This window comes from Hyaena hyaena, unplaced genomic scaffold (genome assembly GCF_003009895.1).
Source record: "Hyaena hyaena isolate Hyena2069 unplaced genomic scaffold, ASM300989v1 scaffold_188, whole genome shotgun sequence".
Taxonomy (NCBI): Eukaryota; Metazoa; Chordata; class Mammalia; order Carnivora; family Hyaenidae; genus Hyaena; species Hyaena hyaena.
The window spans coordinates 984,214-998,694 of record NW_024080819.1 but is presented as its reverse complement, the minus strand read 5'-3'; the positions used below and the strand labels follow the sequence as shown (position 1 = coordinate 998,694).

The 14,481-nt window shown below is 37.5% G+C and overlaps 1 long non-coding RNA gene across 3 annotated transcripts in view; it reads right to left on the bottom strand.

The window, feature by feature from the left end:
* Positions 1-1,752: 1,752 nt before the first annotated feature.
* Positions 1,753-14,481, bottom strand: part of LOC120237659 — a 127,101-nt gene continuing 114,372 nt past the window's right edge. For 2 of the 3 annotated variants that reach the window (XR_005530008.1, XR_005530009.1), the window contains one exon: positions 1,753-2,485. This is a non-coding gene — a long non-coding RNA (uncharacterized LOC120237659). The remainder of the gene's footprint in view (positions 2,486-14,481) is intronic. The other variant, XR_005530010.1, reaches the window with a different exon arrangement.

Here is a 14,481-nt window from a genome sequence, read left to right as displayed (position 1 = left end):
ATGATTTCTATGCAGAGATAATGCTTAAATTAACAATAGGGAGATTTAATTTCATTTACATATTTTAACATAACGAGAAATTGTATCTTCCAGATTTTGTTGGCAAAAACTATTTTTGTTTGTTATTGGCGAATATATAATATTAAGTGCTTCCATATGGGAACAACCATTCGTGCTGAATTAAATGTATCACTGGACAGTTTATGAGTGTATGTATGTATGCATATATGTATATACTCGAGTATATACATATATACATATATATACTCAAGAATATTTAATTAATGAGTGAATACTTGTATGTTTCTTCAAGCCCCTGACCATACTTTCTGTTCTTTCATTTTTAACTTTACAAATATTGACTGAGTGCTTGTTCAGCTCATGAGCACAAAGATGAGTAAATCTTAGTTGCTACACTTACAGACCTGATGGTCTAGCATATGGCATTATCCAGGAGGCACAAACTATAGAGTACAAGGTGATGTATGCAGGGTTAATGCCATACAAGAGCACAACCAAAGTTCTTAAAGGGTGGTCATTTCAAAATCAGGGTGCAGACACCTCCACTCAGGAGGAATTAGGAAAAGAGACAAGGCATTGGAGATGGGTCTGGAAATATGCATAATACTGTGATAGTAATATTTGATGAATTAGGCATCAAGGAAATTTTAAGCAAGAGAACAACATGTACACAGCTAGGCGTGCTTGGGTGATGACAGTGTTCCATTATCTAATAAGTGGGGAAACTGCAGAAAGGGTTGAGGGATAAAGCTGGAGTGACAGAAGAATAAAGTCACAGTGACATTGTTAGCAGCCATGAAAATGTGCAGGACGAGTTTGTGTCTGATGTCCCTAGGCAGCTGGAAGCCACTCCCTTACTTCACTAGGGATTTGGTATATGATCAGAGCTGTGTGCATGAATACAAACCAACACTTGCATGTATGAAAGTGGGAGGTGATACTTGTGGAAGCACAGAGCATAAGCAAAATAATTCTGGGGCTGAATAGGTGAAGTAGGAGATGGAAACATTGTACAGACGTTTCATAGGCAAAAGTCTATGTAATTTGGCAACTGGTTAAATAGGAGTTATTGAAGTGAAAAAAAAAACACGAAGGGATTTGCTACAGAGAAAGAATTTTACAAATATGCTCAATCTGTTTTTAGCCAAAATTCCCAAACAAGAAACCAAAAAATACTGAACATGAAGTATGTGTGACTACATGGTAATATGAATGTAGCTGTGTCGTTAAGATCTGTACACAGAGGGGCGCCTGGGTGGCTTAGTCGGTTAAGCGTCCGACTTTCGCTTAGGTCATGATCTTGCGGTTCGTGGGTTCGAGCCCCGCGTCGGGCTCTGTGCTGACTGCCAGCTCAGAGCCTGGAGCCTGTTTCAGTCTGTGACTCCCTCTCTCTCTGACCCTCCCCTGCTCACGCTGTCTCTCTCTCTCTCTCCTAGAGATAAATAAAACATTAAAAAAAAAAAAAAAAAAAGATCTGTACACAGAAATTGATGTCTGAAACATTAGACCAACACATTGGGTAAATAAAAGTTTTTAAAAGCACTCCCATGGGTAGGCTAAGGCACGGTTGTGAGGTTGTATGGCTAGTGGAGTAGGTCTACTATTAATGGAATCTTGGAATCCAGGGAGCAGACCAATATATTGATTACTTAACAATCCCATCTCCTTGGATTCCTGAATGCCACCAAAACCAAACAAAAGAAACAAAACATTTCAGCATCTTTCTTCTTCATCTTCTCTAAGAATAAAAAATCGTATTTGAATTGCCAGGTTAAAGACATATGACAAAGTCAACTGTTCTTATAGGAGAACAGTTGAAAGAATGGGTTAGGTTTTAAAAGGCCACAATTAAGTCCATTCATTGCAAGGTCCAAATGAACTCTGCAAACACCGAGACTTTCCCTGAATTAACACTGAGTTAACAGATATCTGATACTGATGCTCAAACATTTTTAAATTCCAATAATCACTTTTGTGTCTTACTCATTTCTGAGTGTTCTTGTGCTGTATGTGAACTCTTTGTTTTTTAGAATTGCTTCTGATTTCACATGTTTCATCCCCTACCCAACACTCATCATTTTTCACCACATCAGTGATTTCATCTTTTCCAGCACTTTTAATATTTCCCCCTGAAAATTCAGGGGGAAAATTAAATTCCCCCTATTATTTGAAAATTAATAGGATATATATTCATAAAGCATGAGAACAGCAAACACACAGTGTAGGTGAGCAAGTCCCATGACAGGCAACACTGGAAGGAGTGTCCATAACAGTTAACATTCTCTGTTGTTTATGTGCAGAAATGAAACAACTTTGCGTTGCCTATAAGAGTCAGAAGGTTGAGAATTTGAGGAGTCCAGGAGATGTCTGTATCTCAGGCCTTCTCTCTCCTGAGTACATACCAGAAGGGAGTCTTTCTTTTCCTGCTGGTCAGCCATGACAGGGTAAGACTTTCCTTTCTCTGCTAAGAGAAGAGAGGTGTGATGAGTACTTCATTAACATTTGAGTGACGTCTGCATCCCTCACATTGAGAAAATCACAAGAAACATTCATGAAAAGACTCGTAACAAGGAACTTCTCAGTGAGAAAATGCACACAGCTCACAACTCACCAGTCTCTCTTGTGGGTTTTATTTGAAATCTCAGGACTTGGGGACTTTTGCCAGGCTCAGGTAGGTACCCTGTGAGGGTGGGGCAGAGACTTCTCATTTTACCAAGTCTGTACTGGGACAAATCCCTGCTGTCATAGCACTTGCCCTACCCTGGGAAAATGCAGGTATGTCAGTATTCTCTTTGATTTATATTCCTCTTTGTAAATCCCTTTTATTATTTCCCCCACTAACTATGCTTTACTTTTCTTTAAATCACATTGGTTCTTGATGTGCAAAGGAAGAGAGCTTTAAGAGGCAACTTCTGTGTTTCAAAGGTATCAGTTAGATATCTAGAAATTAAATGACAACACCAGGCAAGGTGTGGGGCTGGAAATGGGACCCAAAATAAATAGAATAGTTGGCATGCAATATAGCATGGACTAATTGTCCTGTAATCCAGAAAGCAAAATTTTAGAAAGTTACTTCTATGTTTGGAACAATGGAAATTGGGTTTTCCAAGTCCAGTATTACTGATTGTTTCAGAGAATTGGGTGATATTCAATATTTAATCAGATTCCATTTTACCTATAAAGTTAAGTGGAAAATTGAGAAAATGCCTCTTTTTTAAAACTCAGATTTGCTGGGTTACCTTGCTGGCTCAGTTGATGGAGCATGCAACTCTTTATGTCAGGGTTGTGAGTTTGAGCCCCACAATAGGTGTAGAGACTAGTTAAAAATAAAATCTTAAAAAATAAAATAAAAACTCAGATTTGTTAATACAGAAAAAAGTGGCTTATGCTAGAAAATCTACTCTCTAGATAAATATGACTCTATTTCCTAAATCATCTATACTGGGTAACATTTGGGCAATAGATTGCTTATTGACACTGGCTAATATCTTCAAGCCGAAGAGCTCATGTACGGTTGTGGCACTGTTTTGTGTTCATACTTGTATTGTTTTAACAACTTAATTTTTAGTTAAGTGGCTGGTAACCATATGTTCAGGATTTTATAGAACTGTCTTGATTTAAAACAGGGATTCTCAAGAGAGGGGGATTTTGACCTCCCCTGCTCCTTGTAGGTAACAATATATAGAAATCTTTTTGCTTGTCACAATTTGGAAGATAGGGGTGGATTGTTAATGGCATTTGTGGGTAAAGGCATGAGGTTCTAGTAAATGTACTATAATGCACAGGACAGCTTCCCACAACAAAGAATTTCCCACCCCCAAATGTTAGTAATACTCTGCTTGACAAATTCTGATTCAAAATACTCTATCTCATTGTCCTTCTGCATACTTATCAGTTCATTTATTCTTATATTCCTAATTTGGAGTTTGATAAGTATTATCTCATAATTTTATTCTACAGTGAGCTCCAATTAGATCAGGATATACAGCAAATGCACTTAAAAAATATACTCATCCTTAGATGTAAAACTGCTGCCTTATATAAGACATAAATGTACTTTTTGTTTTATTTCCATTCTGCATTAACATTTTAATACAGTTTGTGCAAGCTTATTATGCCAGCTATCCTTTGAAAACACATTCTGAACGGACAACAGAGTGCTTTGCAAACATAGGCTGGAACACCAAGTTAATAATTTTCTTGCTAGGAAATCTCCAAAACTTAAATCAAGAATTCTAAACTGTAAAACATGACTTTCTTTCAACAACATTTCATTTGCTCTGGCTTGAACTACCGTATAGAATAGGTACTAACGTTCTTAAACTTGGACAGAAGGTGAACTTCTTACCCAGTGGTTGCAGAATGACTGAACACACTGTTCCGCCTTTCCAGGCCCTCCTCCTTACAAAGGGGCCATTTTGGGTGTATGCATACCTGGTGGTGGGATTGCAGCTGGGACCTATGAGTGGGTGTGAATAATCTTTCTGTGGGTTGAGTTGTACCCAAGAATAAAGTAAGACCTGAGCTTCAAAATGCAGCCTCTGTATTCTGTTTTAAAGACTTTCATTTATCTTTAGGTTAAATAACATTCGAGAATATGTAAGCAAAGGCCCCACGGTACATGGTGTCGTAGTTAGAACAAACTGCACAAAAGCAAAGCTTGTATTAGGCATGTTGTGTGCCTGCTGTTCTGTGGACATTGCAGTATCCTATGCATTTTCAAAACAAAAGTGGGTGTTTCAGCAATACGCTAATTTTTAGGGTCCATAAATGTTACGCATCTGGAAATATAAATGCAAATTCACATCAAACATAGCTGGCCTGTTGAAAGGTCCACAGATTTACTATTCCTCCATCCCCCACCCACAACCCCTTTGGTCTTATAATCAAAGCTTGCTGTGTATTGACATTTTAAAAATGAATGTGACAAAAACTTATTTCTTCATTATCCTGAGTTTCTCTTCTACAGGGAAACTATTCTCTAGGGTTGCTATCTTTTGATTCATGATGCAGCATTCATATTACAATTGTGTGCATTTTTTTCTGTTTATTCAATCAATAAGGAGATTGAAATTTATAACCTCAGAAATATCAGATTCACTATAGAATACACTCAATCAGGGCTAAACTATTTCATTGTTATTTGTGGAGGAATAAGGCAAAATTTCAAAATAGGTATATAAAATTGAAAATGTAATGCAGCTGTGGCTTTTCAGTTCTAGGTTATAATATTTTTAGAAATCACTTAAGATAGCTTAAGAGCTTTAACCAAAGGAAGCCTGACTCATTTGCCTTAATTAACAAAGTTTTAGTCTTAGATATGGTAACTTTTCATCAGCCTCCTTAAGAACAATAGTTTTAAAATTAAGCTCATTATTCGTAGGGGGTGAGAGAAAGAATCCTAAGGAGAGAAGAAAGTACTGAGCAGATAAGGGAGTATGACAGTAACAACATTTCCAGGGTCCCTGTATCTAATATTTGTCTATTACTTGTCACTTGTTAACACTTTTCCCAAATCCTCTTTTTTTTGGTCCTCTTTCAAGTTTACAATTTACTTTCTCGTTTGGCAAATTAATAAACACATACCTGAAATAACCTTTTCTATATTTATCCCTCCTCTACTCCATTGCAAGTATTTAAATATTTAGTGCAAGACACTGTAGAAGGTCTTGTGGGGATAGTAGATATGTGGGCCATAGAGCTCAGCATATCTGCAAAACTGGCTGACGAACAATTAGAGAGGGGGCTAAAAGATGGATCTCTTACAATCCCACCTTCACCAGCACACTGCCCACCCTATCTAGCTTGACTTTGTATTTCCACTGTGAGAATTCTCATCATTCAGGGTTGCAAATTTACCAAAGCCAATACAGCTGTTGAGCTGTATGGTCAGGTGGTTACTTTTTGGTAAACATCAGAGAGTTAGGGGTAGGTACTGATTTTCTATCACCATCTCTATGAACTACTGACCAGATAGTTCATTATAATAAAAATAAATCTAAAGCCCAAGTCTGCCAAAGTTACCTCCATTTTTTCGTGGGCTGTCTGAAAAAGTATCAGAGACTGTTCATGTAACTTGGGGGGAATACCTATCCTTAAACCCTCTGAGTAGTACCATGCATAAAAAGTTCACTTTGAGAAAGATGCAATGATACCATTTAGTTTTTATTGTTAATATATAATTAAAATATAATCATAAGTGTTAGTTTGTTGAGTTTGATAGTTTTATATACCCCAGAAAATACTGTCCCAAATAAGTTTCCTTCCTTATTCCTCAGATGAGAAGCCGGTGCTCTCTATGTCATCAAATCCCCTCCCTTAACAACTGTCTGGTTTCTGTCCCCAAAAATTAGTTTCCCTAGATTTAGATTTCATATATGCAACTGTATTCTAAAGCAAGTTGGTAGTTGAATCAGGACAGAAGCCCTGTGAAGTGAAAGGATGCATTGCTGGATGGGACTGCCTTCTTAAGCTTCCATCACACAGGAAGTGGGTCTGTGAAGTCTTTCTAGCCAACTACATATCTTAAATACCTTAAACATCATGGATGAAGAATTATTTTTTCCAAATTTTTATTTAAATTCTAGTTAAAATATAGTGTAATATTAGTTTCAGGAGTAGAATCTTGTGATTCATCACTTACATGTAACATCAGTGCTCATTCCAACAAGTGCCCTCTTTAATACCCATCACCCATTTATCTCATCGCCCTACCCACCTCTCTCCATCAACCCTTAGTTCTCTATAGTTGAGAGTCTCTTATGGTTTGCATCTCTTTTTTCCATAAGTTCATATGTTTTGTTTTTTAAGTTACATATATGAGTGAAATCATATGGTATTTTCTTTCTCTGACTTACTTTGCTTAGCATAATACTCTCAAGTTCTATCCATGTTGTTGCAAATGACAAGATTTCATTCTTTTTGATGGCTGAGTAATATTCCACTGTAGATATACACCACATCTTCTTTATCCATTTATCAGTATATGGACATTGAGCTCTTTCCATAGTTTGCTATTGTTGATAGTGATGCTATAAATGTTGAACTGCATGTACCCCATTCAAATCTGTATTTTTGTATCCTTTGAATAAATGCATAGTAGTCTCACTGTTGGACCAGAGTTCTATTTTTAACATTTTGAGGCAACTCCACACTGTCTTCCAGGGTGCCTGAATCAGTTTGCATGCCCACCAACAATGTAAGAGGGTTCCCCTTTCTCTATATTCTTGCTAACATCTGTTGTTTCTTGTGTTGTTAATTTTAGCCATTCTAACATGTGTGAGATGGTATTTCATCATGGTTTTGATTTATACTTTCCTAATGATGAGTGATGTTAAGCATCTTTTCATGGATCTGTTAGCCATCTGGGTATCTTCTTTGGAAAAGTATCTATTCATGTCTTCTGCCCATTTCTTAACTGAATTCTTTGTATTTTGGGTGTTGAATTGGGTAAATTCTTTATAGATTTTGGATACTAATCCTTTACCTGATATGCCATTTGCAAATATCTTTTCCCCATTCTATTGGTTGCTCTTTTGTTGTTGCCTTCATTGTGCAGAAGCTTTATATCTTGAAGTCCCAATACTTGATTTTTGCTTTTGTTTTCCTTGTCTCCAGCGATGTGTCTACTAAGAAGTTGTTATGGCCATGTTTAAAGAGATTGCTGCCTGAGTTCTCCTCTAGGATTTTGATGGTTTCCTGTCCAAATTTAAGTCCTTTATCTATTTTGAATTTATTTTTGGGTATGGTGTAGGAAAGTGTTCCTGTCCAGTTTTCCCAATGCCATTTGTTGAAGAGATTTGTTTTTCCATTGGATAGTCTTTCCTGGTTTGTTGAAGATTAGTTGACCATATAGTTATGGGTCTATTTCTGGCTTTTCTTTTTTTTTTTAAGTTCATTTATTTCGAGAGGGGGAGAGAGGCAGGCAGAGAGATAAATCCCAAACAGGCCCTGTGCTGTCAGACCCAAGCCCAGTATAGAACCGGATCCCACAAAATGTGAGATCATTACCTGAGCTGAAATCAAGAGTTGGACGCTTATCCAACTGAGCCACCCAGATGCCCCCATTTCTGGGTTTTGTATTCTGTTCCATTGATCTAGGTGTCTGTGTTTTTGCCAGTACCATATTGTCTTTGTGATTATAGTTTTGTAATATAGCTTGAAGTCTGGAATTGTGATGCATCCAGGTTGGCTTTTCTTTTTCATAATTGCTTGGTTATTCATGGTCTTTTGTGGTTCCATACAAATTGTTGGATTGTTTGTTCTAGCTCTGCAAAAAATGGTATTTTGATAGGGATTGCATTAAATGTGTAGATGCTTTAAATAGTATAGACATTTCAACAATGTTCTTCCAATCCATGAGCATGGAATGCTTTTCAATTTCTTTGTGTCCTCTTTAATTTCTTACATAAATGTTCTGTAGTTTTTAGAATATAGATCTTTTACCTCTTTAATTTACCTCCTAGGTATCCTATGGTTTTTGGTGCAATTGGAAATGGGATTGATTCTTTGATATATTTTTCTGCTGCTTTGTTATTAGTGTATAGATATGCAACAAATATCTGCATGTTGATATCCTGTGATTTTGCTAAGTTCATGTATTAGTTCTAGCAATATTTTGGTGGAGTCTTTTGGATTTTATACATAATATCATATTATCCACAAATACTTAAAATTTGACTTCTTCCTTGCTGATTTGGGTGCTTTTTCTTCCTTTGTGCTGTCTGATTGCTGACACTAAGTCTTTGAGTACTACGTTAAGTAGTAATGGTGAGAGTAGACATGCTTGTCTTGTTCCTTACTGTAGGGGGAAGACTCAGTTTTTCCTCAATGAGGATGATATTAGCTGTGGGTCTTTGGTGATGGCCTTTATGATATCGAGGCCCCTTTTGTATATGGTCTTTGTTGAAATCTTTTATATATGGCCTCTGCTTTGTTGACAATTTTTATCAAGAATGGAGGCTGCATTTTGTCAAATGTTTTTTTTTTTTTTTCTGCATCTAATGACAGTGTCATATGGTTCTTAACCTTTATTAATGTGGTGTGTGTGTGTGTGTGTGTGTGTGTGTGTGTGTGTATTCTTTAATTTCCTGGTTAACCTGTTCATTCTTTAGTATGATGTTCTTTAACCTCCTTGTATTTGAGAGCTTTCCATATTTTTTCTTAGGGTTGTCACAGTGTTATGATCTGAAAAAAATGTGTGGTATGATCTCAGTCTTTTGGTACTTGTTGAGATCTTTTGTACTTGTTAATTTGTGACTCAGTATGTGATCTATTATAAAGAATATTCTATGTACACTCAAAAGTAATGTATATTTTGCTGATTTAGGATATAATGTTCTGAATATATCCATTATGTACATCCGGTCTGATGTCATTCAAAGCCATTGTTTCCTGTTGTTTCTCTGCTTAGATGATCAATTCTCTACTATTATTATAGTATTATCAATGAGTTTATGTTTGTTATTAATTGATTTATATGGGTGATCTCAAGTTGGAGGCATAAATATTTACAGTTGTTAGATTGATGGTTAGATCCCTTAATTACGATATAGTGCCCTTATTCACCTCTTGTTACAGTCTTAAGTTTAAAATCTAGTTTGTTTTTATGGGGTACTCTGATATGGGTACTCTGACTTTCTTTTGACATCTATTATCATGACAGATGGTTTTCCATCCCCTTACTTTCAATTTGCAGGTGTCTTTAAGTCTAAAATGAGTCTCTTGTAGGCAGCATATAGATGGGTCTTTTATATATATATTTATATATATATATATAACTATGTTATGTATATACATACATACATTCTGTTACCCTATGTCTTTTGATTGGAGCATTTAGTCCATTTAATTCAGAGTTATTATTGATAGGAATTTTGTGCCACTGTGTTACCTGTAAAGTTGATGTTTCTGGTGGTGTTTTCTGTTCCTTTCTAGTCTTTGTAGCTTTTGGTCTTTATTTCCCACTCAGAGTCCCTTTTAATACTTGCTGTAGGGCTAGTTTAGTGGTCACAAACTCCTTTAGTTTTTGTTTTTGGGAAACTGTTTATTTTTTCTTCTCTTCTGAATGATAGCCTTGGGGGATAAAGTATTCTTGGCAGCATACTTTTCCCATTCAGCATGTTGAATGTATCTGTCACTCTCTCTGGCCTGCTACATTTCTGTGGACAGATGTGCTGTGAACCTGATTTGTCTTCCTTTGTAGATTAAGGACATATTTTTCCTTTGTTGCTTTCAGGATTCTTTCCTTGTCTGTGTATTTTGTGAATTTGATTATGATATGTCTTGGTATGGACTGGCTTTTTTTGAATTTCATGGGAGTTGTTTGTGCAACTTGGATTTTTATGCATATTTCCTTCCCCATATTAAGGAAGTTTTTTAGCTATAATTTACTCAAATATTTGCCCGCTTTCCCCTCTCTTCTTCTGTGACTCCTATGTTAGGAATGTTACTATGATTTAAGGAGTTGCTGAGTTCTTTAAGTCTACATTCATGACCATAGTTTTCTTTCCTTCTTCTTTTCAGCCTCATTACTTTCCATAATTCATCTGCTTCACCCATCCTCTTTTCACTGCTATAACTGAGATGTAAAACTGACTGGATGTATTTTTTTAATTTCAGCTTGACTAGTTTTTAGTTGTTTTATATTTGCAGTAAGCACTTCTCTAGTGTCTTCTATGCATTTCTCAAGCCCAGCTAGTATCCTTATGATTGTTATAAATTCTGGTTTAGGCATCTTATATCAGTTTAAGTTAAATCCCTAGCCATTACTTCTACTTCTTGTTCTTTCTTTTGAAGTGTATTCTTTTGTCTTGTCATTTTTGTCTAGGTCACACTTTTTGGTGTGAGTGTTAGGAAAGCCTGTTTTATTCCTGGTCCAGAAAGTAATGGTTATGTTAAGAAGAGGTTCTACACTGTCTTGGGCCTGGTGCTTTGGGAATTGATTCTGGTGTATGCTCTGCGCACTCTCCTTTTGTATTTTGGCTACTCCTTCCCTCAGGTCAAACCTCTGAAGAGTTTCTCTTTGCCTGCCATAGGAAGTTTGGACCTTGTCTACTGTGTGGCAAGTTTTAAGTAGGTGTATTTTGGGCTGATTTTTGAAAGAAGCTAGATCCTATTTCCCCTAGAGCTGAAGCTTTGCAGCCCTCTATGATCAGTAGACTTGGTGTGAGGGAGGAATTTGTGCTAATCTTCTTGGAGAGGGGCCTGCTGCACGGATTCTGAGGCATACTTGCCCTAGTGAAGATTCACTTGCAGGGAACAGGGGGGTGGGACTTGGTGTAAGTAGCTCCAGCCTCCACTAGGGGGAGGTTTGTTGCTCACTGAAGTTGGTAAGTGCTGATGGGAGGGTGGGGGTGGGTGTCACCCTGCTCTCATGTCCCTGGAACAGGGAGTTCACACCTGCCACTCTTCAGGAAGCCTTCACAAAAGTGGAAACAGTCTTCCCTCCTGTGTCCCCAGCCTCCATCAGGTCCTTGCTTTCACCCTGTGTCTTATCTGCACCAGCTGGATTTTAAAATTCCAGATTTTTGGGACCTGTGGTGATCCTTTGTGATAGGCTCTCACTGCACTGTGGCTGGTGCTGGTTTGTTGCAGAAGAGCAGCTGCACAACTGTGTGGCAACTAAGTTTATGGTAAAATGCAGCAAAAATCTGGTACCAAGCTCAACAGGTGTCTCTGTTATTATGCTAGTAAAGGGATGGTTGGTGCCCACCAGTTCTTTTGTCTCTGGAACAGACAAGAAGGGGAAACTGTTTCTCTCCATGTGGTCCAGGTCCTCAAACCATGCTGTCTGCTCCCAGGTCTCTGTTCCTTCTTACAGAAGCACAGCTAAGACCACCAGGCATGAACTTCTAAAACTTCAGAGTTTAAGCTCCACTGCTCATAAAAACTTGTAGTAGTCAGCCCCTTTCTTTTTCCTAGTCATTGATTTTAGGGCAGGGTTTTTCTTGTGCAATCCCCTGAAGACTGTGTTCACTTTTTCTTGTTCACTCCTATCTCTTTGATCAGGGCTCCCTACCCTCTGCAGCACCTGCAATTTTTTTCTCCCCCAAATTAATTCTCCACAGCATCTGCCTTCCATGATGTGGCTATTTCTCTCCCTCTAGATGCTGGTTCGCTCAGTCTTCAGATTGACTTCTTGGGTGTTCAGAATGATTGGATATTTATCTAGCTCTCTTCGAGGGATGAAGCAAGCTAAGGTTCCCCCTCTCATCTGCCATCTTAACTTCTCTCTTGAAAAATTATTTCTTACATTCATTATGCTAATTAGAGCCTTTGGCATATATTTTAATAACAGTATGTGAGGCAGCTATCTTGAGGAGTGTATTAAATTTTTCATAGCCACAACATGTATCAGAGGTGGGATAGGAAAAAATTGTCTTCTGAAGATCTTACTCCTGCCTCTACCTCCTTTCCTGAATAAATCCCACTCACCCTTAAATGTACAGCTCAATAGCCCCTGGCGCATCACCAGAGCAGTTTACTGGTTCTCCTGCTTCCTATAGTTCTTTGTATCAACTTTCATCATAGCACTGTAAACTGAATTTACCACAGAATGGCTTTCCTTGCATGTAGGCTTTCTCCTCAGAGGTCAGATCTTAGACATCTTGGTGTATTTTCCATGTAAATCACTGTGCCTTCCAGGGTAGATACGCAGGTGTTATCTGGGGCTTTTTCAAAGAGTAGTTAATCGGGAATTCATGACATTGTCTCATCTAGTTGAAATCTCAAGTTCAAAGAAAAAAGGGGATTTTAACTACAAATTCTTTCTGGCTGGGTGAGCCAAAACTGATGCCATCTGATTAGGAAATATACCTCTCTAGGGAACTAAGAAAAGATGGATGATGGTGAAGTCTATAAAAGAAGATAGGTCTTTCTTGGGTTTGCATGGCTTCCTTGCCATTATCATTTTCCTTATTTCCTCCCTTAATTTTTATATGAAGTTTATTGTATTATAAGAGGATTTAAGAGGTTAATTATGTCAGTGAATCAGCTAGAATTCATTGCAAGATTTTATCTTTGAAAGACTGAGATGACGGGCTTAGTAAGAAAAGATTCCTAGGAAGTAGTAATTTGGATACTCATGACTATCGTAGTCATGATTTTTATTTCCTGAAATCATAGGAAAAAACCTTCCTCTGGATAAAAAAGCTTATGTATTGACATAGCTTACTAAAAAACACAAAAACAAAAAAACCTCAGTCTCACAATTTGCTTCACAATTCATTAGAAATCACTAAAATCCTCAATATCTGTTCCAAGTGATCAATTAATTGATTCTAACTTGGTGAAATAAAAATTAATTTTTTCCTAATTTCACAAGTAGGACACGTGCTCCTCTGTAACCAGAGAGCAAATTTTTATTTCCTAATGGATTCTTAGCACTAATTAGTGTTATACAATTATAGTTCAATGAACTAAAAAAAGAATGCTCATGAGAAAAATAGCACACTAATTAGGGTTTTAAATATGAAAAGGAGAAATGCCTTTATCCAAGGAACATCAGTCTTTTGCCTCTCCTTTTAATTCAGGGAAACACTCCATTTCTAGCTACATACTCTTTCTCTGCCTCATCTTTCAATCTCATGGCTCCCTCCTTCTGTCCTGGTCTCCTTTGAGCTATTTTTGACCCAGAAGCCAGAGTGATTCTATTAAACCACAAATCAAATTATGTCACTCCCTTGCTGAAAACCTCCTAGTGACTTTCCATCTCACTCAGCCCTAAAGCCTATCACTATCAGTATCACTATATCCAAAGCTGTAAGAAAACCTGACCTTGCTCTGGAACAAGAGACTGTATTTTTCAAGTTTTTTCACTGTATAAACATCCTTGAGAAAATAGCCCAGAACAAAGGCAGTCAGTACCCCAGATCACAATATATGGGAAAATGTGAGAGACCCAGGGAGAATTGTTTCTCAACAATTATGTATTTTATTTGTCTTACTGTCTGTCTCTGCCATTAGATTTTAAACCCTAAGAAATAGGGATTCATATTTGTCTTTCCTGCCCTCCACCAGTATATCTCCAGTACATGGAAGAATAGCTGATAATAGATATTGAACATATACTTGCTGACCTTCTTTACCAGAGGTTACAAAGGAAGTTGGCTGACAGAACTAGATTACAGAAGCTGGGAAGCCCAAGATGTGCAGTCAGCAAGTTGGGGAGTCAGGAGGGCTTATGATGTAGGTTTCAACTGCAAGTCCAAGTGCTTAGAACCAGGAGAGCTGGCAGTATGAGAAAAAGCAATGCCCAAACTCAAAGACAGTCAGAAAGAAATTAAAACATAGAAATAGAGTATTCTTTAACTTCATTTATTTTTGAGAGAGAAAGGGAGAGAGACTCCAAGGCAGGCTCTGCACCATCAGTGTGGAGCCTGATGAGGAGCTCGAACCCACAAACTGAGATTATGACCTGAGTCAAAATCAAGAGTCGGACACTTAACTGAATGAGCCACC